The sequence below is a fragment of the Micropterus salmoides genome, unplaced genomic scaffold (genome assembly GCF_014851395.1).
Source record: "Micropterus salmoides isolate LMB-PRFRI ecotype aquatic unplaced genomic scaffold, ASM1485139v1 Ms_hic_scaffold_18, whole genome shotgun sequence".
Classification (NCBI taxonomy): domain Eukaryota; kingdom Metazoa; phylum Chordata; class Actinopteri; order Centrarchiformes; family Centrarchidae; genus Micropterus; species Micropterus salmoides.
The window spans coordinates 26581895-26608228 of NW_024040928.1; the positions used below are offsets into that span (position 1 = coordinate 26581895).

The 26334-nt window shown below is 39.9% G+C and overlaps 1 long non-coding RNA gene across 1 annotated transcript; it reads left to right on the top strand.

Moving 5' to 3' along the window:
* The first annotated feature begins 6539 nt into the window (after positions 1–6539).
* Positions 6540–7256, top strand: LOC119908748. Its single transcript, XR_005445331.1, has 3 exons — positions 6540–6806; positions 6950–7006; positions 7200–7256. It is a non-coding gene; the product is annotated as an uncharacterized LOC119908748 (long non-coding RNA).
* The last annotated feature ends 19078 nt before the right edge of the window (positions 7257–26334 follow it).

The following is a 26334-nucleotide window of genomic DNA, read 5'->3' on the forward strand; positions in this document are numbered from 1 at the left end:
AAATCTAAATCAGACAGACTGAGTGTTGCAGAGAACTGTTCTCTGGTTATAAAGAAGGTCACAGTCAAAGATGTTGGCCGTTATTACTGTCAACAGTACAAATCAGGACAACATCAAACTCCAGACTCTCTGGTTTATCTGTCTGTTATTAACAGTGAGTATTTCCATCATAATGTTTTCAGCTCAAACTGTCTTGTTAGAACAATATACTGAAACATTACAATAATTATGATCACAGTGATGAAGTTAACTTTACTCTTGTTGTCTTTCTCTCAAAATATCTCCATCTTCACCAGTGACTGAACGTAAGGACGCTGATGAGGTGACGTTAAACTGCTCTGTGTTGACACATGAACAGTCCTGTAGTCACACAGTGAAGTGGCTGTATGAGGGTAAAAATGTGGACAAAGATAACAAAGACATGAAGACGTTGCAGTCTGCGTGCTCAGTCACTGTGATATTTTGTCCCTCTTATCTAAAGCGGAAGTCAAACTATCGTGAGTTGTTCAAGTGTGAAGTGACAAATGGGTACAGTGGAAAAGTCCAGTCTTCTGGTGAGAAAACAGGTGAGAATACGGTGAGTTGTTTAAAATCACACTTCACCTTGATGTGAAAATAAAAACATGAATTTAATGATTTTGTAGTTTAAGGGTTCCATCACTCTTTCTGGTGTAAATGTGGTATTTTCTCATCATATTGTGTATTATTTTTTTTATTTTTATTTGTCCAGGTGAGGACCCAACAAAAACAGCAGCAGCAGCAGATTTCATAACAACAGCATCCCCGACATTAACAGCAGAAGGTGAGGAAGTCGCTTTGTTACTGCACATTTTACAGATTAGGGTTTTTCTGCCACACAACAGCAATATAGTCATTGAGAATAAATATTTTTTTATAGTCTACATGGTTATCACTTATTCATTCACTCATCCAATGTGAAACATACTGACAAGAGTACTGAATGGTATTTATGCACCTGTATAACATATTTTGTATTAAATGTACATTTAAGCTATGATTCACTGTTATTTGAAAAGAATAAATATGAACTTACAACATTTTCATATTTCATTCAATTCATTTTATTTTCACACAAACATGCTTCTTAAATGTTTTTAAATCAGCCAAGGTCTTTTAAATGTATATTAGTAAGAAAAATGCGTTTCTGCTCATTTCCTCTAAAACTAAAACTTTCTTCAATGGTATGATTTTTCTGTTCTACAGCTCGTGCAGATTGTTCTGCTCTGGACTACATAATGTTGGTTATGCGTGTGGCTGAACTCCTCCTAATTACTGTGATTACTGTTCTTCTCATCAGAGCTCGAGGTGAGAACATTCACACCAACATTTAGTCACACTGATTAACATAAAACTGTGAGTTTAGAGCCAAAATGATTTATTTTCCATGTAACCAGAGACCACGTGTCAACAACACTAAAGTGGTGAAAAAAAAACAAGAAAGCCCCCAAACAAATAAACAACAAACCAAATCCTGGTGGTAACTGTTAATGTCACTGTAATGCAGGAGTGTGAACGTCTCACTGTTTGTGTAGGTTTTAAAGAGGTCATAATATGCTCATTTTCAGGTTTATCATTTTGTTTAGGGGTTGTACCTGAATACGTTTACATGGTTACATTTTCAAAAAACACCATATTTTGTTTAATACTGCACATTGCTGCAGCTCCTCCTGTCTTTCACCCTGTGTTGAATGCTTCGTTTTAGCTTTGGAGTGATGCATCTTACCTCTACAAGCTCTTTGTTGGGAGTTGCACACGCGCAGTTCCTAGTTGTGACGTCAGCATAAAGCGGAAGAAAAGGCTGGACTACAAACAAACGGTTTTCAGGCAGTTCAGAGCAGAGTTTTCTGTGGGAGATGGGAACTCCCTTTGGGCTGGACTTTGGGCTTTTTCACTTTGCAAACCTGTTACATGCACACAAAAAAAGATATAACTCAATAAAGTCAAAGCCAAAAAGTTGTGGTGCAGCAGCCAGTCAGGTTAAGATCAGACCAGACAGTCACTGACGGTGCATTCAGGTTCTGTTCAGTTTCAAAACATTAACAGACAGCTGGGAGGAAAATCTGGGCGATTTGGGCTCTTTTTCGGGGACTGCTTGGCCTTTGAATTCAACATTTATTTTTTCCATTCAAATGTGTTTTGTTTTCACAGTTTAAGGTATTTAATCTGTAGAACTGAATTGATTTTTACTGCAAAACATATTGTTTGCATTTAGTTGTGTGTGAATAGGCTTTAACAGAGTATCTTTATTACAACTGAGAATTGTGTAATCTGCTAATAGAAATAATGTAATTATACAATAAATTTTACATTGCATGGTTAATTTTCTCTGCTATATAATTTAATATTATTTCTTATATTGTGTAACACTACATTTTTAAAGATGTAACACTGTTCTTACTGGTTCTTACTGTGTCCAGCAAAGAAATAAACTGAAAGATTTCTGTCAAAACGAGACCTGGAAATGTTTGTCCATACTGTTATTATTAGGTAGGACTACTGTAGTCGCTCAGAGTTTGAAAAAAGGCACTTCTGGTGCTTCGCTCCCACTCTGCACTGCTCACACATCAACTGAGGAGATTAAATTAATATTGCAATCGAAAAGCGGGGTACACCCATGGATTGTCACCAATCCATTGCAGACTTAGATTAGATTTAGCATCACCAATCAACCTAGTCAGCATGTCTTTGGATGGTGGGAGGAATAGAACATGGGGAGAACATGCGAACTCCTGGCCTGGAACGACCAAGGTTTGAACCCACGTCCTTCTTGCTGTGAGTTCTAACCACTGAACCACCGCACCACCCAAGAGCCATACCAATACACTCCTAAATCACATTTAAATGAATATGATTATTGAGAAAACCAATCAGAATTCACATTAATTCAGGAAGAAGTGAAACTGCAGGGAGTAAGACGGTGGTTAAGCAGCAATGATTCAGTGCTGAGCAAACAAATCTTTTTAGATCGCACCATGTGTTAACAAAGAGTTGACTGTTCCTGAGAGCCTCCTCTATGGCAATCTCGGATAATATAATAGTGATAATGTTCTTAAAGGTGATGGCGATGATGATGATGGGTGTGACAGTGTTTCACGATGTAGCCGATAGGGATGAAACGGTATGAAAATTTCATATCACGATTATCAGTATTATCACGGTATTGTAAAAATGTGCCAAAAAATATTAAAATGTACTGAAACACACACTGAAACCATTTCAACAAGTTTTATATTGAAAATTACAAATACGAATGCCATTTTGTTAGCATAAAAATGTTTTAAAAAATCAGCAAATACCTTTTGGAAATAAATGAAAAAGTTTGCATTATCAAGATTTTATATTATATATGTAATACAATGACCCCGTGGACAATTACATGAAAACAAATAAGTCTTCAGAAGACAGTGATAGTAACTGCAATGAGCCCAACAACTGACATAAATACAGAGGAGTCTGTAGCGTTTCTAGATATGCTGGTTGGTTGACTAAACAGCGTAACGTGTTATCATGTGCAGTGGACCAATAGACTCTGCCGACACACGACGCACACAGCAGCAGAACAACGTGTAGCGTTTTTACAAGAGCAGCAACACCGAGCGCTTCAGTCAGAGAGACAAACCAAAGCTAAAAGTTAACTCACCCTGCGTTCACTATAAGGCTATTTTCTTCAATCAAGTTTCCTTCAGCACTCTCATAAAAACTTAAATAGGACCGGACTTCAGAGTGACTGAAAAATCTCAGCAGCGCTGTCTATTGCCGTGTTGTCATTGACTCAAACAAACCCATGTTGCTTTCTGCGCATGCGATTTATGCCGATTTGTTGTTTATGATGGACATTGTCGGCTATGTTTTTACATACAGCTGTTGAATGGAGGCCTAGTTACATATCCATGTTGTATTTAAGATTGTTTACATGTTTATTGTGTAACTGATGTCCCTGATTAGCCCTTTATTTATTCTACTGTTTTTTACCCTGAGTCTGCATTCAGTATTTTATATATTTTATAGTCTTGTGTCTGCCCTGTAGGCTATGTTTTGTTGCAAAACCAATTGCCCTATGGGGACATATGATTGGCTGTGACATTAACTTTCCTCTGGATCCTCCGCCCCTGAGAATTAGGGCCCAAAGGCAGATTATTGATCATGTTGCTGCTGAAAGGTTCTCTGCCTTGTTTGACCCATATTCACTGATGAGATGCAGTGATGCAGATGTTTTTATCCAGTCTTTTAATAATCAGTGTTTAGCAATTTTAGATACAGTGGCACCAGTGAAATCAAGCATCGTCTCCCATAAAAAACCTTGTCCTTGGATTGACAAAACAATCCAGAGTTTTTGGAGAAACTGTAGAAAAGTTGAACGTAAATCTTCTAAACTTGAGGTTCACAGGCTTCATCTGAGAGAACTAAGGGTTACCTTAAACGAGATGCTGAGAAATGCAAGAACTTGCTTCTTTTCTCAGCTTATATCCTCGAATAAGCACAATCTTAAAATCCTGTTTGACACCATTAATGCAGTAGTTTCTCCTTCTGCCACTCAAACAACTGTGTCCTCTAAATCGGACTGTAATGAATTGCTTCACTTCTTTGTTTACAAGATCAGAGATGTCAGGGCAAACATCTCACGATCACTTTCTCAGAACTCTGCCTTTGACCTTTCTCCTGCTCACTCTTGGTCCTCTTTTAAACCTGTGACATTACAGGACATCACCTCTCTGCTACATACATTAAAAGTCTCATCTTGTCCTATGGATGTTCACCCTACTGTGCTATTTGTATAAGCGTTTGATTCTATTGGCCCCTGTATTGTGGAGATGCTTCATACTTAATACTGGATCCAAACTGGGCTTTTTCCGTACAGGCTTACCAATAGCATGTAAGTAAAAAGCCCAGTTTGGATCCATTACAACGCAGCAGCTACAGGCCAATATCAAAACTTCCATTCATGTCAACAATTCTAGAAAAAGTTGTAGCAGAGCAACTAACAAGCTACAGTCTGGTTTCAGTAAAAAGCAAGGTCAAGAGGTTTAGTTTTTGATTCAGCGTGGAGTCCCACTCTAAACAATTAGTCAGAAACTGTTTCTTCCAATTAAGGAATATTTCTAAGAACACTGGTGTCAAAGAGTGAGTTGGAGATGATGATTCATGCTTTTATTTCCCCTCGTTTAGATTAATGTAAAAGTCTTTTTACTTGTTTTAGGCAAGAAGAAGCTCTACCGTCTCGCTGCAAGGCTTTTAACTCACATTAACATTTACTAAATTACCAAATTATGTCATTGACTTCTCACAAAACATTAAAAAGCTACTAAAAAGGAACCAACAATTCTGAAACCACCACATCTTCACATCACATTTTTTTCCCCTCATTATCACTATATTGCATCACGAGGCGCCATTCTGGTGGGCGAGGAGTCTGAATGACTTTTGTGTTTATGTTGTTGAACTCCAAAGGAGGAGTTTTGTGAACAGTTGGAGCAACAACATCAGTTAGAGTCAGAACTCATCGGAAAACACACCAGTGGCTCATTTCCTTTGTTTCCACACTGAACCACATCTGGCTTTTTGGCTGTTAAGATTTCAAACCAATGCAGAATTTAAAAAAACATTCAAGTCACTATAAGGAAGTGACACTTTACTAACAGGAAGTAAATTATGTGTCTTTCTTAAAAAAGCACTAGTTCAGACACTTTGACAGTTGAGGGCGTGAGAACAAGAGCGAGAGACGCAAGATGGTTCGATTCAGATGGATTAACGTGTCTTTATTTGTGATACTCGTGCTTCAGTTTACAGGTAAGGATTCACAAAACACATACATGAATAAAATAAACATTACTAATTTACTAGTATTTAAGAAGCTAACCTTAAAGTTTGATAGCCAAGTTTACTGTTTGTTTTGAACCTGGTGTGTTGAGTGGATTCTTGTAAAAGGAACATACTGTACACTGTTTGTTATTCTCACACATAACTATAAATATAAAAGCCATATTCCTCTCACAGATCATTTTTTATATTTATCTCTCATCTTCAACAGCAGCAACTGGACAGAACTTCAACTCCTTCACTGTCAGAGTTGGAGATGAAGTCACTTTGCCTTGTGGAAATGTGATACAAAATCAGGATAATTGTGACGGTACTTCCTGGTTGGTCAGTTGTGAAATTGGGGCAGCAGCAACAGAGCTGATTACACATGGGAAGATCAGTAAAAATTGGATTTCCAAAGCTAAATCAGACAGACTGAGTATTACAGAGAACTGTTCTCTGGTTATAAAGAAGGTCACAATTGAAGATTGTGGTCGTTACACCTGCAGACAGTTCAACATATCAGGACAACAACAAGTTGCAGACTCTCTGGTTTATCTGTCTGTTATTAACAGTGAGTATTTCCATCATAATGTTTTCAGCTCAAACTGTCTTGTTAGAACAATATACTGAAACATTACAATAATTATGATCACAGTGATGAAGTTAACTTTACTCTTGTTGTCTTTCTCTCACAATATCTCCATCTTCACCAGTTGAACAATATCAGATCAGTTATACAGTCGGCTTCATCTGCTCTATGTTGACATATGGAGAGTGTGAACACACAGTCGAGTGGTTGTATGAGGGTAATAAGAATAACATGGTGACATCACAAGGTTCCTGTTTAGCCACTGTGGCTTTTACAGCTCCTCCTCTTAGCCAGAAGTCAAACTATTCTGAGTTACTGAAGTGTAACGTGACAGATAATATGAGTGGACAGATGCTGCTGTGTAGCGTTGACCTCCAGTCCTCATGTGAGAAAACAGGTAGGTTTGATTTTATTTGATGAATTTTAATGTTTAAGATTAGAACATTATTCTTTCTCATTTAGTCTCTTCAGATTGTTAACATGAGGTATTTTTTCATATCTTCTTGTGTTCTTTCATATCATATTAAACAAAATCTAAAGGAAGCACATTAGAGGGGAGAAACAAAACACCATCTGGAAATGATGAAACAAAACAAGGTAGTGACTAAACATCTTACATCTCTCTCTCTCTTTCCTTGTGAATTCTAAAGTATGAATGACAGAGTGTCACTCAGCTGTGGGTGGAGATATTGTCAATTTAGACATGATAAATTTATCAATAATATTATAAGTGCTTTTCAAGTCAACCAAGAACTGAACTGTGCCGTCAAAATGTTTCTAATGTTTTCAGAATCGTTCTGGAGGTTCATCATTGTGTCTGTGGGTTTAGCAGCACTCATAATAATTGTTGTGGCAGTCAACATCTGGACAAGAACTAAAGGTGAGAACATTCACAGATGAAACTCAGAAACAGGAAGTTTTGATAAAGCTGGATTTTCACTGTGGAAACTAAAGTCGACTCTTTCTCTTTTCTTTTCAGGGACAAAAACAGATGGATGAAAACACAGTGAGTTTATAATGTTTTTACAGTTGGTACTTTACACAGCAAACCAGTGTTTGTGACATCTGTTCTTCATTCTGAAGTTCAAAGGATTCATTGCACGGAAAATTCAACCAACACAAACTACAGCCTCCAAAGACGCCATAGATCTGAATCAACACGTCTTTGACACAGTGTCAATACAAACTGAACATTATTCCAGATTAAAGGGTCAGTTCACCTAAATTACATCACATCATGCAGTATTTTCTCACTTAACCTCTAGCAGCTTTAAACAACACAGATAGTTTAGTTTTATTTCCAAAAACAACGTCCACGTTACTAAACTACTATAAAATCTAGTTCCAATGCAAACTGTCCAGCAGCCAGTCAGATAAAGATCAGATCTGACAGTAACTAATGGTGCGTTCAGGGTCTGTGAACTGTGTTCAGTTTCAAAACATCAGCAGTAAACTGGGAGGAACATTTTGGATTTGGGGTACCACATAAACACTCCCTCTCTGGTCAGTCAGCTGCAGGAACATGTGACAGTTTGGGGTAGCCTACTTTATATTTACTCATATATTTATTTATTTTACTTTAATTAATTAGTTAATTTCCTTCTGCATGTCCTTCGTTACCACAGAAACACTTCCTCTCTCAGTGGCAGAAACATGTAACAGTAGCTGACGGTGCGTTCAGGTGCTGTCAGGTTATTTCTTATCTCCTTGTGTTAAATGTGGGTCAGTGATGTGAAAGTTGTCAGTTAAAGTGTGTCAGAGTGAGGGTTTGTTTGTGTTTCACAGGTGAATAATGATGAAGATGAAGATGATGGTGTGGTGAACTATGAAAACGATGGAGACCCTTCTGCCTCTGTCAGACTCCACTGATCAACAACTTCCATATCAACATCAGCTCATCAGAGAAAAGACTCCACTGCAGTTAAATAACAGCACATTTACACGAGTAGTTGAAGCCTTTAGAGAACTGTTGAGAAGATTTCTTAAGGTGCTTTGTTTATGTAACAAGGAAAGGTCAGACAGGTCTAGCTTAGAGTAAAGCCTAGTTCACACCACACAGTTTTAAGCCCGATTTGCCGCTCGGCGACCGTCAGGCTGTGATCAGGGGTAAATCAGAGATCGATCGACGGTCGCCAGTTGTCATGTGTGAACTACTCGAGGACGCTTCAAAACGGCTTCCCGACACATTTCTGACACATCGCAGACGCCAGCCAGATATCTAGCATCCAAATATCTGGAACATTCGGCCGACTCGACATCCACATCCAGCCAATGAGAGCAGGCAGCTACTTTTCACCGCAAAACACTTTTTACTCCCCTCCAGCTCTCTGTAGCTCAGACGATCCCTGCTACCTGCCTGTGCTAATCCTTTCTTTCACCCAGAGTCTTTCTCTTTATAATAACAAACAGCTGTTTTGTCTGTAGGTTCGCCTCATTTCATGTTTCACATTTCACATGTGTTTTCTTGACAAAACGTGGTTTGGAGACCAGCGTCGGGTGACACAGCCGCTGTCAGCTCGTGTAGTGTGACCCCCTGTCACCGATCAGTCAGGTAGTGTGAACGCCACGACGACTTCAAGACTCACGTCACAAGGCGGCAAGTTGTGCAGTGTGAACAGCACGGCCATCGGCCGATGCTGAAAGTTGTGTAGTCTGCACGAGCCTTAATTCAGCTGACCCCATAAGTGTTTTCTGACCTTCTAGCTCGAGGTATTTCTCACACGTCCTTGTCAGCGAGACAACAACAGACTGATTAGGTAGAGTCAGTAGCTCATGCGTCAGGCTAGCAGATATCGGTGTTCTCCGGTAATCATACAAGGTTGAGTCCTACAGGAACGTTTCCAAGAACCTACTGGCTCCACAGGTTAGAGCACAACTCATGGGTAGTGACAGATTCCAACATGATGAAGCACTGGAGTCTAAACATCAGATAGATGAGTTGTTCTGGGTTAAGGCCAGTTAAAGATGAGCTAATAGGGAAACCTACAGGCACTAGGGGGAAGACAGAAACATAAAAGGGACCAAAAGATGTCATCCTTCAGATTTGGTGTTGGCATTTGATGTGTTCACATGTTGTATGCTGGCACTGTGTCTCCTCGGCCGGGCTCAATAAACCTGTTACGGTGGGTGGCTGAGTTGAGCAGGTTGGAGGACCCAAATGCAGGACGCAAGGGAGAGGAGGTGCAGTGAAACGAGGTGATTTATTTGAACAAACAGAAGGCGAGCACACTTACTGATTGAGTGGCTGATACAGAGTCCAAAACAAAGGTAGTTCAAACAGAAATCCAAATCCAAGAAGTGCAGGGAACAGGGAGACACGACGAGAAAGGCTGGCAACCGGACAACACACAGCAACACTGGGAAACATCATACAATGACCCGAGAAAGACTGAGGAGGAACACCAAACATATATACACACACCAGGGACTAACTAGCAGGGCGGGAGTGACACAAGTGACAGACATGAGGCTAACGTAACAAGCAGAGGCAGAAGGAGGGAGAGAGACAGTGAGCAGAGGGAAACAGAGAGACTGACATGCAGGCAGAGTGACAACCGGGGGAACAGACGGAACACAGGTTACTGAACACAAAACAGACCAGAGTGAACACTTAACATGAACTAAGGTACAGGACTGGGAACAAGGACAAAGAACTAAAACGCAGGAACAAGAGTTAAGGCAGTGACTAAGAAACAATATAACAACTAGACTACCAAACTTTAAACCAAAGCAATATCAAATCAACACAGGACTACGAGCTAGAACACCAGACAAGACATAAACACTAAGAACAAGGAAACGAGAAGAACAGGTAAACAGAAGGACACCAGAAACAAATGGCAAAAACTCAAACTCACAGGGAAAAACTACAACTCATGACAAAACCATGCTATGTTAAGTCTTCATCAGTCTCCGAAACCTCTTCACACCTGAACCTGGCTCACAGTATTTCTTCAACAATAACAAAAATTTTTAGATTCTTATTACTGATTGTTTTTTTTTTATTTATCAGTGTGAGAAATGTTTGTGTGTTTTGTGCTCAGCTGTTTCTGTTTCAGTCTGACTTTGAACAACAATATTCAAGTCTTGATTTCATCTCATATCAGGAAGCCCACTGTGAGTTTTATAAAATGTCTTTTCCTGCATCAGTTGTGAAAATCTTTATTTTCTGCAGCCAGTTCAGAACACAGCAGCTGGATTTCAGCTTCATTTAACAGGAACGAGCATTTAACTCTAGTAACAGTCTCCTCTTTATTATATCTGATGACAATATAAACTGCAAATAAGTCTACATTAGTCTACATTGTGTTTGATTCCTTCATGTACTAACAGTGTCATAATGGAAAGTGAATATTCTTTACTATGAATGTTCTGCCTCTACTAGTAGAACCACCTCCCTCCTCTTGTCCCCTTCTAGTAGTAAACCTTCCCTCTGGAGGACCTCTAACCTTCCAGTGTCATGTTACGTCAGGCAGGGAGCAGATAAAGCAAGGATTCAGACAGAGTGAGAATTATACAGTGACAATCGGGGGGTCAACTTTTTTTCAGGTCGTAAAGGAAACAGCAGGTGTTTGTCTCAGTGAACTGAAGTCTTACAAAGCTACAATCTCCTTCCTTGTTTAACGTAATGTCTGCAGTCTGTAGATGAGGATGAATCAAGTTCACCAGTTCATGGGTGCCACAAACAGGAGTCACCAAGTATTGTAGAAAGTCAGACCCACACAATGCTGAACCAGAACCAAAGACACTATCATAAAATACAGTCTGCATTATCATCTCTAATTCATAATTCTTATCATTTCAAGTTTTAACTTTCAACTTACTCTTTTTTTAGCAAACATCTCATTTCCTCTAGCTCATGTTAACTGTGAATGAAATGTAATCTGCGTTCAATAAAGTAGTAGTCATACATGTGAAACAACAAACCTGGATTTGAACATTTTTCAGTTACCTAGCCAGGTAAAACTCCCAAATTCCAGAGTGAAAACAAATGGCGTGCTTATTGTAAAACACAGGCGAGCCAACACTAGACAAAAAGGAATACACACACTTAAATACCCAAGAGAGGTGGAGGAAACGAGACACAGGTGGAAACAAAAATCAACTCAAGGACAGGAAGTGAACTGACAAAGACCCACGAGGAAGGATTTAACAAAAGAAAACAGGAAATCACCAAACTCACAACCAAAACCAGGACATCCAGGGGTTAAAGTAGTTTTAATCAGAATTTGATAAACGCCTGTTTGTCTCATGTCCACATTCTCACCAAAACACTTCCTATTCAGCTCAGTCAGGAGAGACTTAAATGAAAAAGAGGCTTAAAGAGGAATTAAAAGGAAAAGGAACAGGAGAGTTTAAGAAATGTGAGAGGGATGTATGGCCTACCTGGTGGAGGGGCTGTGACCACAGAGGCCAGAACCAGAATGGATGTGAAGGGCTCAGTGGGATCACTGAAGACTGCTTGATCCACCAGCTGCTGGAGCGAGAGAGGGAGGGAGGCCTGGAGCTGGAGTGATGCTGCAGTCTTTTATCTGGTCGGGGTCCTCCAGGAGAGAAAAGACAGTTTGAAAGTCTGACAGCAACAATATGATTGGCTCACAGAGGTTGTGGCAAATTCTGATTGGTTTAACTGAAAGAATGAACGCCCTCAATCTAATGACGGAGTTGGAAGCAGAAAAAAGGAAGAGAGGGGGCGGGGGAGAAATAGAGTCAGCATGAACGATGTCTTACAGTATCACCATATTGCACCATGGACATCAGGAGTCAGATTCTGGTGGGAGAGGAGTTTGACTCTTCACCTGTCTGTTCATGTGTGCTGTCAAACATCACCATGGATCCTGTCTGTTTTCTAATAAACACTATCTGAAGAAAACAAGTTGCATCATTGCAAACATTTATCTTAACTAACAATCTTCTCACCTTCAACTTCCTCTTCTTCTACAGCTACACCCTGTGACTGAAGTGTGAACTTGAGTCTTAAATGGTTTGTTTGTTTCAGTGTTAGATTGGCCGAGTGAGTGCAGAAATATATTCCTTTACCTTGTAATAACTGACTTTGTTGTCTTTACGCATTCATTATAGTTTCACAGGATCTTTGTCAGGCTGCTGTGATCTCTGACATCTGACATCTTAACTGATGGCAGCATCTCATATTGCTGACCAATAATTGGGGGTCTCTGTCAGTTACAGAGTTTTTGGCTGACGAAGTGACATCATCCTAACCACAGGAAGTAGCTGCAGCGTCTCTCTACTAAAGCACTAGTTTAGAAACTCAGACAGTTCTGAGCACGAGAACAAGAGACAGAAGAAGGAGAGACTCAGAGAATCATGATGGTTGAGTTCAAATGGATTTCTTTATTTCTTCCAGCGGTGCTTCAGTTTACAGGTAAGAATACATATATCACATATATAAATGGAAGGCACATTGTAAAAAATAACTTGATCAATATTATTAAAGATTCTTTATTAGCTACGTTTGATTTAACTAAGAAAACCAAATCTGTTGTTTCTAATGTGGTGAGTTTAGTGAACTCTTGGAAACTAAGGATAAAGAAATAATCGTCACTAACTATGAACATAACAGACATTTTCTCATTTCACTTTATTTTTCATCATTTTCTCAACAACAGCAGCAGCTGGAAAACTTCCCCTCTCCTTCACTGTCAGAGTTGGAGATGACGTCACTTTGCCTTGTGAAAATGTGATAGACGGTCAGCAAGAATGTGAATATACTAGATGGATCTTCATTGATTCAGGAAACACAACAACAGTACGGCTGGCTAAACTTGGGCAGATTATTGAAAACGCCAAATCTAAATCAGACAGACTGAGTGTTACAGAGAACTGTTCTCTGGTTATAAAGAAGGTCACAGTCGAGGATGTTGGTCATTACAGCTGCAGACAGTTCAACAAATCAGACAAACGACAAGTTCCAGACTCTCTGGTTTATCTGTCTGTTATTATCAGTGAGTATTTCCATCATAATGTTTTCAGCTCAAACTGTCTTGTTAGAACAATATACTGAAACATTACAATAATTATGATCACAGTGATGAAGTTAACTTTACTCTTGTTGTCTTTCTCTCACAATATCTCCATCTTCACCAGTTCCTGAACGTAAGGACACTGATGAGGTGACGTTAAACTGCTCTGTGTCGACACCTGAACAGTGTAGACACACAGTGAAGTGGCTGTATGAGGGTAAAGATGTTGATGAAGATAAAAAATACATAAAGACATCACAGACTGGCTGCTACGCTAATGTGTCTTTCCTGGATTACACACCAAAGTCTAACTTATTTACATGTGAAGTTACCGACAATAACAAAGTGCAGAAGTTACCCTTCGGATTTCGCCCCTCAGGCGAGAAACCAGGTGAGTATATGATTTTGTTGGTTATGATATGATTTGTGCATTTTTATAGATTTAAAGTTTTCAATAACACAAAACAAGTTTCCTACTTTGCTGAACTGTGTTCATCTGCTCATGTGAGGACACAACAACAACAACAGAATCAACCAAAGCTACAACTAAATTAACAACAACTGAAAACAGCATAAAAGCAGGTACCAACAAAACAGCATCTGCAATCAGTGATGCTTCAACGAACTACAACGCAGTCATTTTGATCTCTCTCTCTCTCTGTGTCTGACACTTGGCTGTGGGTGGAGATATTTGGCCTGTACTACGAAGGGAGTTCAACCTACTCAGAGTTTACTCAGGGTTATCAAGCAAAAGGTGTGCTTAACTTCATGTGGCGCTGACTTAACGTGATGCATGCTGGACGCTACGAGTACCCCCTCTGATGACGACTTTTTCGTCACATGGACTCTAGTGGACCCTCGCATACTCGCGGACGCGGAAAGTATAATCCTTGCCTTAAGGTGTGTTCACACTGAAAGAGAATCCAGCGTTTTGGGTGTCTTGATTACATAAAAAGTCAACGCAAATTCCTGCAAATTCGTTCCAGGTTTCGCGAAAAAGGCGATTGTCGTGAAACACGCTCGTTCACGCGAATTAAAAATTTTTAAACTTTGGCGAGAAATTCGTTTGACGCGATGTTGCGAAAGCCTATCAGCGGTGAGATTGTCCAAATGTCAACGGTGGCTTCGGAGCGTTGTTTGAAGAGGACCAGGCAAAAAAATATAATAGAAGAAAACTAAAAGTATAGAAGTATCTTTGAAAAATTAATATAAAGATTCTTTATTAGCTACATTTGATTTAACTAAGAAAACCAAATCTGTTGTTTCTAATGTGGTGAGTTTAGTGAACTCTTGGAAACTAAGGATAAAGAAATAATCGTCACTAACTATGAACATAACAGACATTTTCTCATTTCACTTTATTTTTCATCATTTTCTCAACAACAGCAGCAGCTGAAAAACTTCCCCTCTCCTTCACTGTCAGAGTTGGAGATGACGTCACTTTGCCTTGTGAAAATGTGATAGACGGTCAGCAAAACTGTGAAAATACTAGATGGATCTTCATTGATTCAGGAAACACAACAACAGTACGGCTGGCTAAACTTGGGCAGATTATTGAAAACGCCAAATCTAAATCAGACAGACTGAGTGTTACAGAGAACTGTTCTCTGGTTATAAAGAAGGTCACAGTCGAGGATGTTGGTCATTACAGCTGCAGACAGTTCAACAAATCAGACAAACGACAAGCTCCAGACTCTCTGGTTTATCTGTCTGTTATTATCAGTGAGTATTTCCATCATAATGTTTTCAGCTCAAACTGTCTTGTCAGAACAATATACTGAAACATTACAATAATTATGATCACAGTGATGAAGTTAACTTTACTCTTGTTGTCTTTCTCTCACAATATCTCCATCTTCACCAGTTCCTGAACGTAAGGACACTGATAAGGTGACGTTAACCTGCTCTGTGTCGACGTATGGAGAGTGTAGACACACAGTGAAGTGGCTGTATGAGGGTAAAGATGTTGTTGAAGATACATACATAAAAACATCACAGACTGGCTGCTACGCTAATGTGTCTTTCCTGGATTACACACCAAAGTCTAACTTATTTACATGTGAAGTTACCGACAATAACAAAGTGCAGAAGTTACCCTTTGGATTTCGCCCCTCAGGTGAGAAACCGGGTGAGTATATGATTTTGTTGGTTATGATATGATTTGTGCATTTTTATAGATTTAAAGTTTTCAATAACACAAAACAAGTTTCCTACTTTGTTGAACTGTGTTCATCTGCTCAGGTGAGGACACAACAACAACAACAGAATCAACCAAAGCTACAACTAAATTAACAACAACTGAAAACAGCATAAAAGCAGGTACCAACACAACAGCATCTGCAATCAGTGATGCTTCAACGAACTACAATGCAGTCATTTTGATCTCTCTCTCTCTCTCTCTGTCTGACACTTGGCTGTGGGTGGAGATATTTGGCCTGTACTACGAAGGGAGTTCAACCTACTCAGAGTTTACTCAGGGTTATCAAGCAAAAGGTGCGCTTAACTTCATGTGGCGCTGACTTAACGTGATGCATGCTGGACGCTACGAGTACCCCCTCTGATGACGACTTTTTCGTCACATGGACTCTAGTGGACCCTCGCATACTCGCGGACGCGGAAAGTATAATCCTTGCCTTAAGGTGTGTTCACACTGAAAGAGAATCCAGCGTTTTGCTGCAGCTTTCGGACAAATAAACACCCGTAGTCGGTCTGGATTCTTCTCTGACAACTCAGAGCTCAGAGTTAACTGCTTTTATTAAATTAAATTGAAGTTGAGCTACCTTGTGAGTTCAGAAAATATGTCTATGACTATTAAGTTGCCGTAGGTCAGCCGCAGTCATCTCGAACGCACCTATACCAGAGATGCTCACAAGTCTCTGAGCTAGAGTCCAAGTCAAGTCTCAAGTCTCTGAGCTATTCAATTATTGACGGCTTATTAAATACTGTAACATGTAGCCTAATGTACAATGCGTCTACAATTAGTGACTTATCATAAGCTTATAAACTACTGTAAGTCAACAATCCCTGTTGACTCTCAAATCCAGTGTAAAGTTAACTAAATAAAACTGTAAAGTTACAAGGTCAACAATAAATCCGTAACCTGTTTTTAACTTACAGAGCACAACCATAATGTGCTATGCAATCAATGGCAGCTTAAACTACTGTAGGTCAACACACCCTGTAGACTCTCAAACCAGTGTAACGTTATAACTAAATAAAACTGTAAGATTACATGATCAACAATAAATCTGTAACCTCTTTTCAGCCAACGATAATAATTAACGTGATGGCAGCCAGCGGGACGTAATGATTACGTTAATCGACCACCACAAGTTTGGCAAGTAAACAAATGCTCATTCATCTTTTCATAACGAACGACAGTCGGAGTTAACCTCTCGTAGGTCGTAGCTGAAGCAAGAAGCAAGCTAACGTTAGATGGTCAATGCTGAGCTAAACATGTTTACTCACCACATGTTTGCGTTCAGCGCTTCTTTGTTTGGGTCTTGTTGTATGAAATTTTAAAGCCAAAGTTTATGATGATTGGCACAGCATCTGCCGTTGTTTGTTGTCCTCTCTCACGTGTGGCCACGCGCAGCAGATACTATGTGTTACGTAAGCAGTCGAGTCTGAAGTCACTGTGTGTGCGACTTAAGTTGCACTCAAGTCCGAGTCTCTAACTCGAGTCACCATCTCTGACCTATACAGAGGGTTGACAACTATGACCGCCTGCACTGGTGTTAATTGTACTACTACGGTGAATAAGATGTTGGTTAATTGAGTGTGGGTGTTATCCCGGTGTTAACTTAATAAGGGGTCCAAGCCCGAGCGGGCTGGGAACCTGCTAATCGCGGTTCCCAGTAGCAGCGGAGCTGGGAACCCTATCAGAATCGTTAGGACTTTTATTATTATTCCACTGCTAAAACTCATACTGCAGCCTAGACGGTAAGTCCTAAAGACACAAAACTCATAGGGTAGGTCCAAAAACTGCAAGTACCTCAGGTGCAAAAATCTGCACACTTCTACCACTAGGGGGTGCTATAAGCAATTTCACGCGTTTGATCTTGTAACTCCCGCATATGATGGCGCATATCAAAACAAACTTATATCCATGCGTTCGGGGGATCGAGCTGAATCTCCTGGTATAGGCCACTCCCATTTCTGCCTAGACTTTTTTTTGGCTGCATAACTGAAAAACTTATTTTGATTAACTCCTCCGAAGCCCCAAGTCTGATCGGCAACAAATTTGGCACGGACCATCTATGGATGAAGCTGATAAAAGTTTGTAGAGGAAATTTTGATTTTTGAAAAAATGTCCCAATTGTAAGCTAACAAATCTTTGCAAAAATGCTAAGGGGGTGATGTCATATCTTAGGTTGGGAATGGTTGATCAACACCAAACGTGGAGCCTTAAGCTGATGATACATGCAACTTTTTGAGCAATGTTGCTGGGCAATGTTGTTAGTGGCAAGTCCGACTATGTTTTGAACGGAGAGCGGTCGTGTGGGGCGGGTGGCGGAGTGGTGGGGGAAGGGGATTACGGTAGTAACGTGGACTCTAGTGGACCCTCGCATACTCGCGGACGCGGAAAGTATAATCCTTGCCTTAAGGTGTGTTCACACTGAAAGAGAATCCAGCGTTTTGGGTGTCTTGATTACATACAAAGTCAACGTAAAGATGCAAATTCCTGCGAATTCGTTCCAGGTTGTGCGAAAGAGGCGTTTGTCGCGAAACATGCTAGATCACGCGAATTAAAATTTTTTACTTTGGCGAGAAATTCATTTGACCCGATGTTGCGAAAGCCTATCAGCGGTGAGATTGTCCAAATGTCAACGGTGGCTTCGGAGCGTTGTTTGAAGAGGACCAGGCAAAAAAATATAATAGAAGAAAACTAAAAGTATAGAAGTATCTTTGAAAAGTTTGGTTTTGTCTTGTTCTTACATCACAAAACATTTAAACAAATTATTGTAGATGTTTTGACTATTTACATGGTTAAATTGCTTAAAGATACCAAATAAAACACAAATAAAAACACAAAAACATGCAAAGTAAGATACAGTCAATGTAGACATGAAATTTTTATCAATAATAATTATTTATAAGTGCTTTCACGTCAACCAAGGACACTTTCAAACAGAACTGAACTGTGCAGTCAAAATGTTTCTAATGTTTTCAGAATCGTTCTGGAGGTTCATCATTGTGTCTGTGGGTTTAGCAGCACTCATAATAATTGTTGTGGCAGTCAACATCTGGACAAGAACTAAAGGTGAGAACATTCACAGATGAAACTCAGAAACAGGAAGTTTTGATAAAGCTGGATTTTCACTGTGGAAACTAAAGTCGACTCTTTCTCTTTTCTTTTCAGGGACAAAAACAGATGGATGAAAACACAGTGAGTTTATAATGTTTTTACAGTTGGTACTTTACACAGCAAACCAGTGTTTGTGACATCTGTTCTTCATTCTGAAGTGTAGATATAGATAGAAGAAGACAAACAGAAACAGGACTCACTGTGTTGTACTGAAGTGGTCGTAGCAGCAAAGTTCACAGGATTCATTGCAGCGACAATAAAAATGAAAGAATATTACAATAAAAAATTTAATGGATGCAAATATTAGGTATGCAGAACAATTTTATTACAACACCAACACAAACTACAGCCTCCAAAGACGCCATAGATCTGAATCAACACGTCTTTGACACAGTGTCAATACAAACTGAACATTATTCCAGATTAAAGGGTCAGTTCACCTAAATTACATCACATCATGCAGTATTTTCTCACTTAACCTCTAGCAGCTTTAAACAACACAGATAGTTTAGTTTTATTTCCAAAAACAACATCCACGTTACTGTACTACTATAAAATCTAGTTCCAATGCAAACTGTCCAGCAGCCAGTCAGATAAAGATCAGATCAGACAGTAACCAATGGTGCGTTCAGGGTCTGCTGACTCAACTGTGAACTGTGTTCAGTTTCAAAACATCAGCAGTAAACTGGGAGGAACATTTTGGATTTGGGGTACCACATAAACACTCCCTCTCTGGTCAGTCAGCTGGAGGAACGTGTGACAGTTTGGGGTAGCCTACTTTATATTTACTCATATATTTATTTATTTTACTTTAATTAATTAGTTAATTTCCTTCTACATGTCCTTCGTTACCACAGAAACACTTCCTCTCTCAGTGGCAGAAACATGAAACAGTAGCTGATGATGCGTTCAGGTGCTGTCAGGTTATTTCTTATCTCCTTGTGTTAAATGTGGGTCAGTGATGTGAAAGTTGTCAGTTAAAGTGTGTCACAGTGAGGGTTTGTTTGTGTTTCACAGGTGAATAATGATGAAGATGAAGATGATGGTGTGGTGAACTATGAAAACGATGGAGACCCTTCTGCCTCTGTCAGACTCCACTGATCAACAACTTCCATATCAACATCAGCTCATCAGAGAAAAGACTCCACTGCAGTTAAATAACAGCACATTTACACGAGTAGTTGAAGCCTTTAGAGAACAAAAATCTCATAAGATCCTTTTGGTTTTTGATTGCTGATTGATAAATAAAAACAAACACAATGTGAGAAATGTTTTTGTGTTTTGTGCTCAGTGGTTTCTATTTCAGTCTTACTTTATATTCAAGTCTTGATTTCATCTCATATCAGGAAGCCCACTGTGAGTTTTATAAAATGTCTTTTCCTGCATCAGTTTGTGAAAATCTTTATTTTCTGCAGCCAGTTCAGAACACAGCAGCTGGATTTGAACTTCATTTAACAGGAACGAGCATTTAACTCTAGTAACAGTCTCCTCTTTATTATATCTGATAACAATATAAACTGCAAATAAAGAAATGTTTACCACTTTATTCTACATTGTGTTTTGTGATTCATTCATGTACTAACAGTGTCATAATGGAAAGTGAATATTCTTTACTATGAATGTTCTGCCTCTACTAGTAGAACCACCTCCCTCCTCTTGTCCCCTTCTAGTAGTAAACCTTCCCTCTGGAGGACCTCTAACCTTCCAGTGTCATGTTACGTCAGGCAGGAATTGTGTTGTTACGAAAGAGTAATTAAAAGGAAAAGGAACAGGAGAGTTTAAGAAATGTGAGAGGGATGTATGGCCTACAGGGTGGAGGGGCTGTGACCACAGAGGCCAGAACCAGAATGGATGTGAAGGGCTCAGTGGGATCACTGAAGACTGCTTGATCCACCAGCTGCTGGAGCGAGAGAGGGAGGGAGGCCTGGAGCTGGAGTGATGCTGCAGTCTTTTATCTGGTCGGGGTCCTCCAGGAGAGAAAAGACAGTTTGAAAGTTTGACAGCAACAATATGATTGGCTCACAGAGGTTGTGGCAAATTCTGATTGGTTTAACTGAAAGAATGAACGCCCTCAATCTAATGACGAGTTGGAGGCAGAAAAAAGGAAGAGAGGGGGCGGGGGAGAAATAGAGTCAGCATGAACGATGTCTTCCTGATTCAACTTCTGCTGAGTTTCCTTCATCTTAAAAAAAAAAGAGCTGCAAAGATAAAATGAGGAACCAGCAGATCTCAGAGCAGTAAAATATCATCTTATCTGTGTTCTTCAGCAGCTGCTACAGTATCACCATATTGCACCATGGACATCAGGAGTCAGATTCTGGTGGGAGAGGAGTTTGACTCTTCACCTGTCTGTTCATGTGTGCTGTCAAACATCACCATGGATCCTTTCTGTTTTCTAATAAACACTATCTGAAGAAAACAAGTTGCATCATTGCAAACATTTATCTTAACTAACAATCTTCACACCTTCAACTTCCTCTTCATCTACAACTACACCCTGTGACTGAAGTGTGAACTTGAGTCTTAAATGGTTTGTTTGTTTCAGTGTTAGATTGGCCGAGTGAGTGCAGAAATATATTCCTTTACCTTGTAATAACTGACTTTGTTGTCTTTACGCATTCATTATAGTTTCACAGGATCTTTGTCAGGCTGCTGTGATCTCTGACATCTGACATCTTAACTGATGGCAGCATCTCATATTGCTGACCAATAATTGGGGGTCTCAGTCAGTCACAGAGTTTTTGGCTGACGAAGTGACATCATCCTAACCACAGGAAGTAGCTGCAGCGTCTCTCTACTAAAGCACTAGTTTAGAAACTCAGACAGTTCTGAGCACGAGAACAAGAGACAGAAGAAGGAGAGACTCAGAGAATCATGATGGTTGAGTTCAAATGGATTTCTTTATTTCTTCCAGCGGTGCTTCAGTTTACAGGTAAGAATACATATATCACATATATAAATGGAAGGCACATTGTAAAAAATAACTTGATCAATATTATTAAAGATTCTTTATTAGCTACGTTTGATTTAACTAAGAAAACCAAATCTGTTGTTTCTAATGTGGTGAGTTTAGTGAACTCTTGGAAACTAAGGATAAAGAAATAATTGTCAGTAACTATGAACATAACAGACATTTTCTCATTTCACTTTATTTTTCATAATTTTCTCAACAGCAGCAGCTGAAAAACTTCCCCTCTACTTCACTGTCAGAGTTGGAGATGAAGTCACTTTGCCTTGTGAAAATGTGATAGACGGTCAGCAAAAATGTGAAAATACTAGATGGGTCTTCAGTGTTTCAGGAAATACAACAACAGTACGGCTGGCTAAACTTGGGAAGATTATTGACAAAGTTAAATCAGACAGACTGAGTGTTACAGAGAACTGTTCTCTGGTTATAAAGAATGTCACAGATGAGGATGTTGGTCGTTACACCTGCAGACAGTTCAACAAATCAGACAAACAACAAGGTCCAGACTCTCATGTTTATCTGTCTGTTATTATCAGTGAGTATTTCCATCATAATGTTTTCAGCTCAAACTGTCTTGTTAGAACAATATACTGAAACATTACAATAATTATGATCACAGTGATGAAGTTAACTTTACTCTTGTTGTCTTTCTCTCACAATATCTCCATCTTCACCAGTGACTGAACGTAAGGACACTGATAAGGTGACATTAACCTGCTCTGTGTCGACGTATGGAGAGTGTAGACACACAGTGAAGTGGCTGTATGAGGGTAAAGATGTTGATAAAAAATACATAAAGACATCACAGACTGGCTGCTACGCTAATGTGGATTTCCTGGATTACACACAAAAGTCTAACTTATTTACATGTGAAGTTACCGACAATAACAAAGTGCAGAAGTTACCCTTTGGATTTCGCCCCTCAGGTGAGAAACCAGGTGAGTATATGATTTTGTTGGTTATGATATGATTTGTGCATTTTTATAGATTTAAAGTTTTCAATAACACAAAACAAGTTTCCTACTTTGTTGAACTGTGTTCATCTGCTCAGGTGAGGACACAACAACAACAACAGAATCAACCAAAGCTACAACTAAATTAACAACAACTGAAAACAGCATAAAAGCAGGTACCAACACAACAGCATCTGCAATCAGTGATGCTTCAACGAACTACAACGCAGTCATTTTGATCTCTCTCTCTCTCTGTGTGTCTGACACTTGGCTGTGGGTGGAGATATTTGGCCTGTACTACGAAGGGAGTTCAACCTACTCAGAGTTTACTCAGTTATCAAGCAAAAGGTGCGCTTAACTTCATGTGGCGCTGACTTAACGTGATGCATGCTGGACGCTACGAGTACCCCCTCTGATGACGACTTTTTCGTCACGTGGACTCTAGTGGACCCTCGCATACTCGCGGACGCGGAAAGTATAATCCTTGCCTTAAGGTGTGTTCACACTGAAAGAGAATCCAGCGTTTTGCTGCAGCTTTCGGACAAATAAACACCCGTAGTCGGTCTGGATTCTTCTCTGACAACTCAGAGCTCAGAGTTAACTGCTTTTATTAAATTAAATTGAAGTTGAGCTACCTTGTGAGTTCAGAAAATATGTCTATGACTATTAAGTTGCCGTAGGTCAGCCGCAGTCATCTCGAACGCACCTATACCAGAGATGCTCACAAGTCTCTGAGCTAGAGTCCAAGTCAAGTCTCAAGTCTCTGAGCTATTCAATTATTGACGGCTTATTAAATACTGTAACATGTAGCCTAATGTACAATGCGTCTACAATTAGTGACTTATCATAAGCTTATAAACTACTGTAAGTCAACAATCCCTGTTGACTCTCAAATCCAGTGTAAAGTTAACTAAATAAAACTGTAAAGTTACAAGGTCAACAATAAAGCCGTAACCTGTTTTTAACTTACAGAGCACAACCATAATGTGCTATGCAATCAATGGCAGCTTAAACTACTGTAGGTCAACACACCCTGTAGACTCTCAAACCAGTGTAACGTTATAACTAAATAAAACAACAACAATAAATCTGTAACCTCTTTTCAGCCAACGATAATAATTAACGTGATGGCAGCCAGCGGGACGTAATGATTACGTTAATCGACCACCACAAGTTTGGCAAGTAAACAAATGCTCATTCATCTTTTCATAACGAACGACAGTCGGAGTTAACCTCTCGTAGGTCGTAGCTGAAGCAAGAAGCAAGCTAACGTTAGATGGTCAATGCTGAGCTAAACATGTTTACTCACCACATGTTTGCGTTCAGCGCTTCTTTGTTTGGGTCTTGTTGTATGAAATTTTAAAGCCAAAGTTTATGATGATTGGCACAGCATCTGCCGTTGTTTGTTGTCCTCTCTCACGTGTGGCCACGCGCAGCAGATACTATGTGTTACGTAAGCAGTCGAGTCTGAAGTCACTGTGTGTGCGACTTAAGTTGCACTCAAGTCCGAGTCTCTAACTCGAGTCACCATCTCTGACCTATACAGAGGGTTGACAACTATGACCGCCTGCACTGGTGTTAATTGTACTACTACGGTGAATAAGATGTTGGTTAATTGAGTGTGGGTGTTATCCCGGTGTTAACTTAATAAGGGGTCCAAGCCCGAGTGGGCTGGGAACCTGCTAATCGCGGTTCCCAGTAGCAGCGGAGCTGGGAACCCTATCAGAATCGTTAGGACTTTTATTATTATTCCACTGCTAAAACTCATACTGCAGCCTAGACGGTAAGTCCTAAAGACACAAAACTCATAGGGTAGGTCCAAAAACTGCAAGTACCTCAGGTGCAAAAATCTGCACACTTCTACCACTAGGGGGTGCTATAAGCAATTTCACGCGTTTGATCTTGTAACTCCCGCATATGATGGCGCATATCAAAACAAACTTATATCCATGCGTTCGGGGGATCGAGCTGAATCTCCTGGTATAGGCCACTCCCATTTCTGCCTAGACTTTTTTTTGGCTGCATAACTGAAAAACTTATTTTGATTAACTCCTCCGAAGCCCCAAGTCTGATCGGCAACAAATTTGGCACGGACCATCTATGGATGAAGCTGATAAAAGTTTGTAGAGGAAATTTTGATTTTTGAAAAAATGTCCCAATTGTAAGCTAACAAATCTTTGCAAAAATGCTAAGGGGGTGATGTCATATCTTAGGTTGGGAATGGTTGATCAACACCAAACGTGGAGCCTTAAGCTGATGATACATGCAACTTTTTGAGCAATGTTGCTGGGCAATGTTGTTAGTGGCAAGTCTGACTATGTTTTGAACGGAGAGCGGTCGTGTGGGGCGGGTGGCGGAGTGGTGGGGGAAGGGGATTACGGTAGTAATCTTTACTAATTACCACTGACGGCAACATTGCCCTGCACGATTGCTGTAAATGTTGCTCTGTGTATCATCAGCTTTAATGTCGCATGAATGGCTGAGTTGCTGTGCAAAATCTGGTGCAATTTGCCCCTAGGTGTCGCTATTTGTCGATCCCGGGGGGCTTGGACCCCAGTTTAAATACTTGTTAATGGTCCAATCTATTATCTTGGTGGATGATAAAGCCAGGGAGCTACGGTTTGAGTTATATTCTCAGCAGGGACTGGGACAAAAAATCAGCCCTGGCTTTTTTGGCCCAAGCGGCCCATTAAAATCGGTCAGACACCCTCACCAATACACCATCCTTCCATTTAAGGGCTCAGATTTAGGGTGACACTTAGCCCATGAAACGTAAAATTGCACAAGATTGGGGCCATGACAACAAGACAAGAATATCTATTTAGAAAAAAAAATGTATTGATGAAATAGTTGTAGTATCAGATCCTGATTAGATATGCTCTGCTCAGTGGCTGTTGATAAATTTTAAATTTTCCTTATATTTGTATGGACCCAACGACAGACAACAACAAACAAACCTTTTGGAAAGAAAAAAATGTCTGAAGAATGTTCTCAACCTACAGCATCATCATCATCTTAAGCTTTTCTTTTAACACCATACTCTACACATCCAAAAATGTAGAGAAGTAACTGTATGTGTGAATATTTAAAGAGGTGGTATTATGGTTTTTAGCTTTTCCCCTCTCCTTTATTGAATTATGTCTCTTTTTTGTGCATGTAACAGGTTTACAAAGTGAAAAAGCCCAAAGTCCAGCCCAAAGGGAGTTCCCATCTCCCACAGAAAACTCTGCTCTGAACTGCCTGAAAACAGCTCGTTTGTAGTCCAGCCTTTACTTCCCTTTCTTGTGATGTCACAATGTAAAAAATGTCATAATGCTCTCTGAGCGATTAGTCCGACATGCCCTCAAAAACACCGGTGGAAAAACACTGAGCTGAGCACAAACCTCTCCTCTACCTTCCAAACACTAGCTACCCTCCAGGTAGTCAGTGGACATGAAGTTGTTACTGTGATGTAGAGACAGAGCTCAGTTAAAACTTTATGGATGAAAGATACTTTTGTTACTGATTAATAGTTTCCCCTCGGGGATTAATAAAGTATATCTTAATCTTAATAACTCACCACTCTGAAACTCTTGCTCCAGACCAAATTGCCAAGCTGGTCGGCAACACGTAGCCTACAGCTGAATCAAAGCTGACCCACCTTTCTCTGCTTCTGATTGGCTAGTAGTCCTTAACAAGGAACTGCGCATGTGCAACTCCCAACAAAGATTATT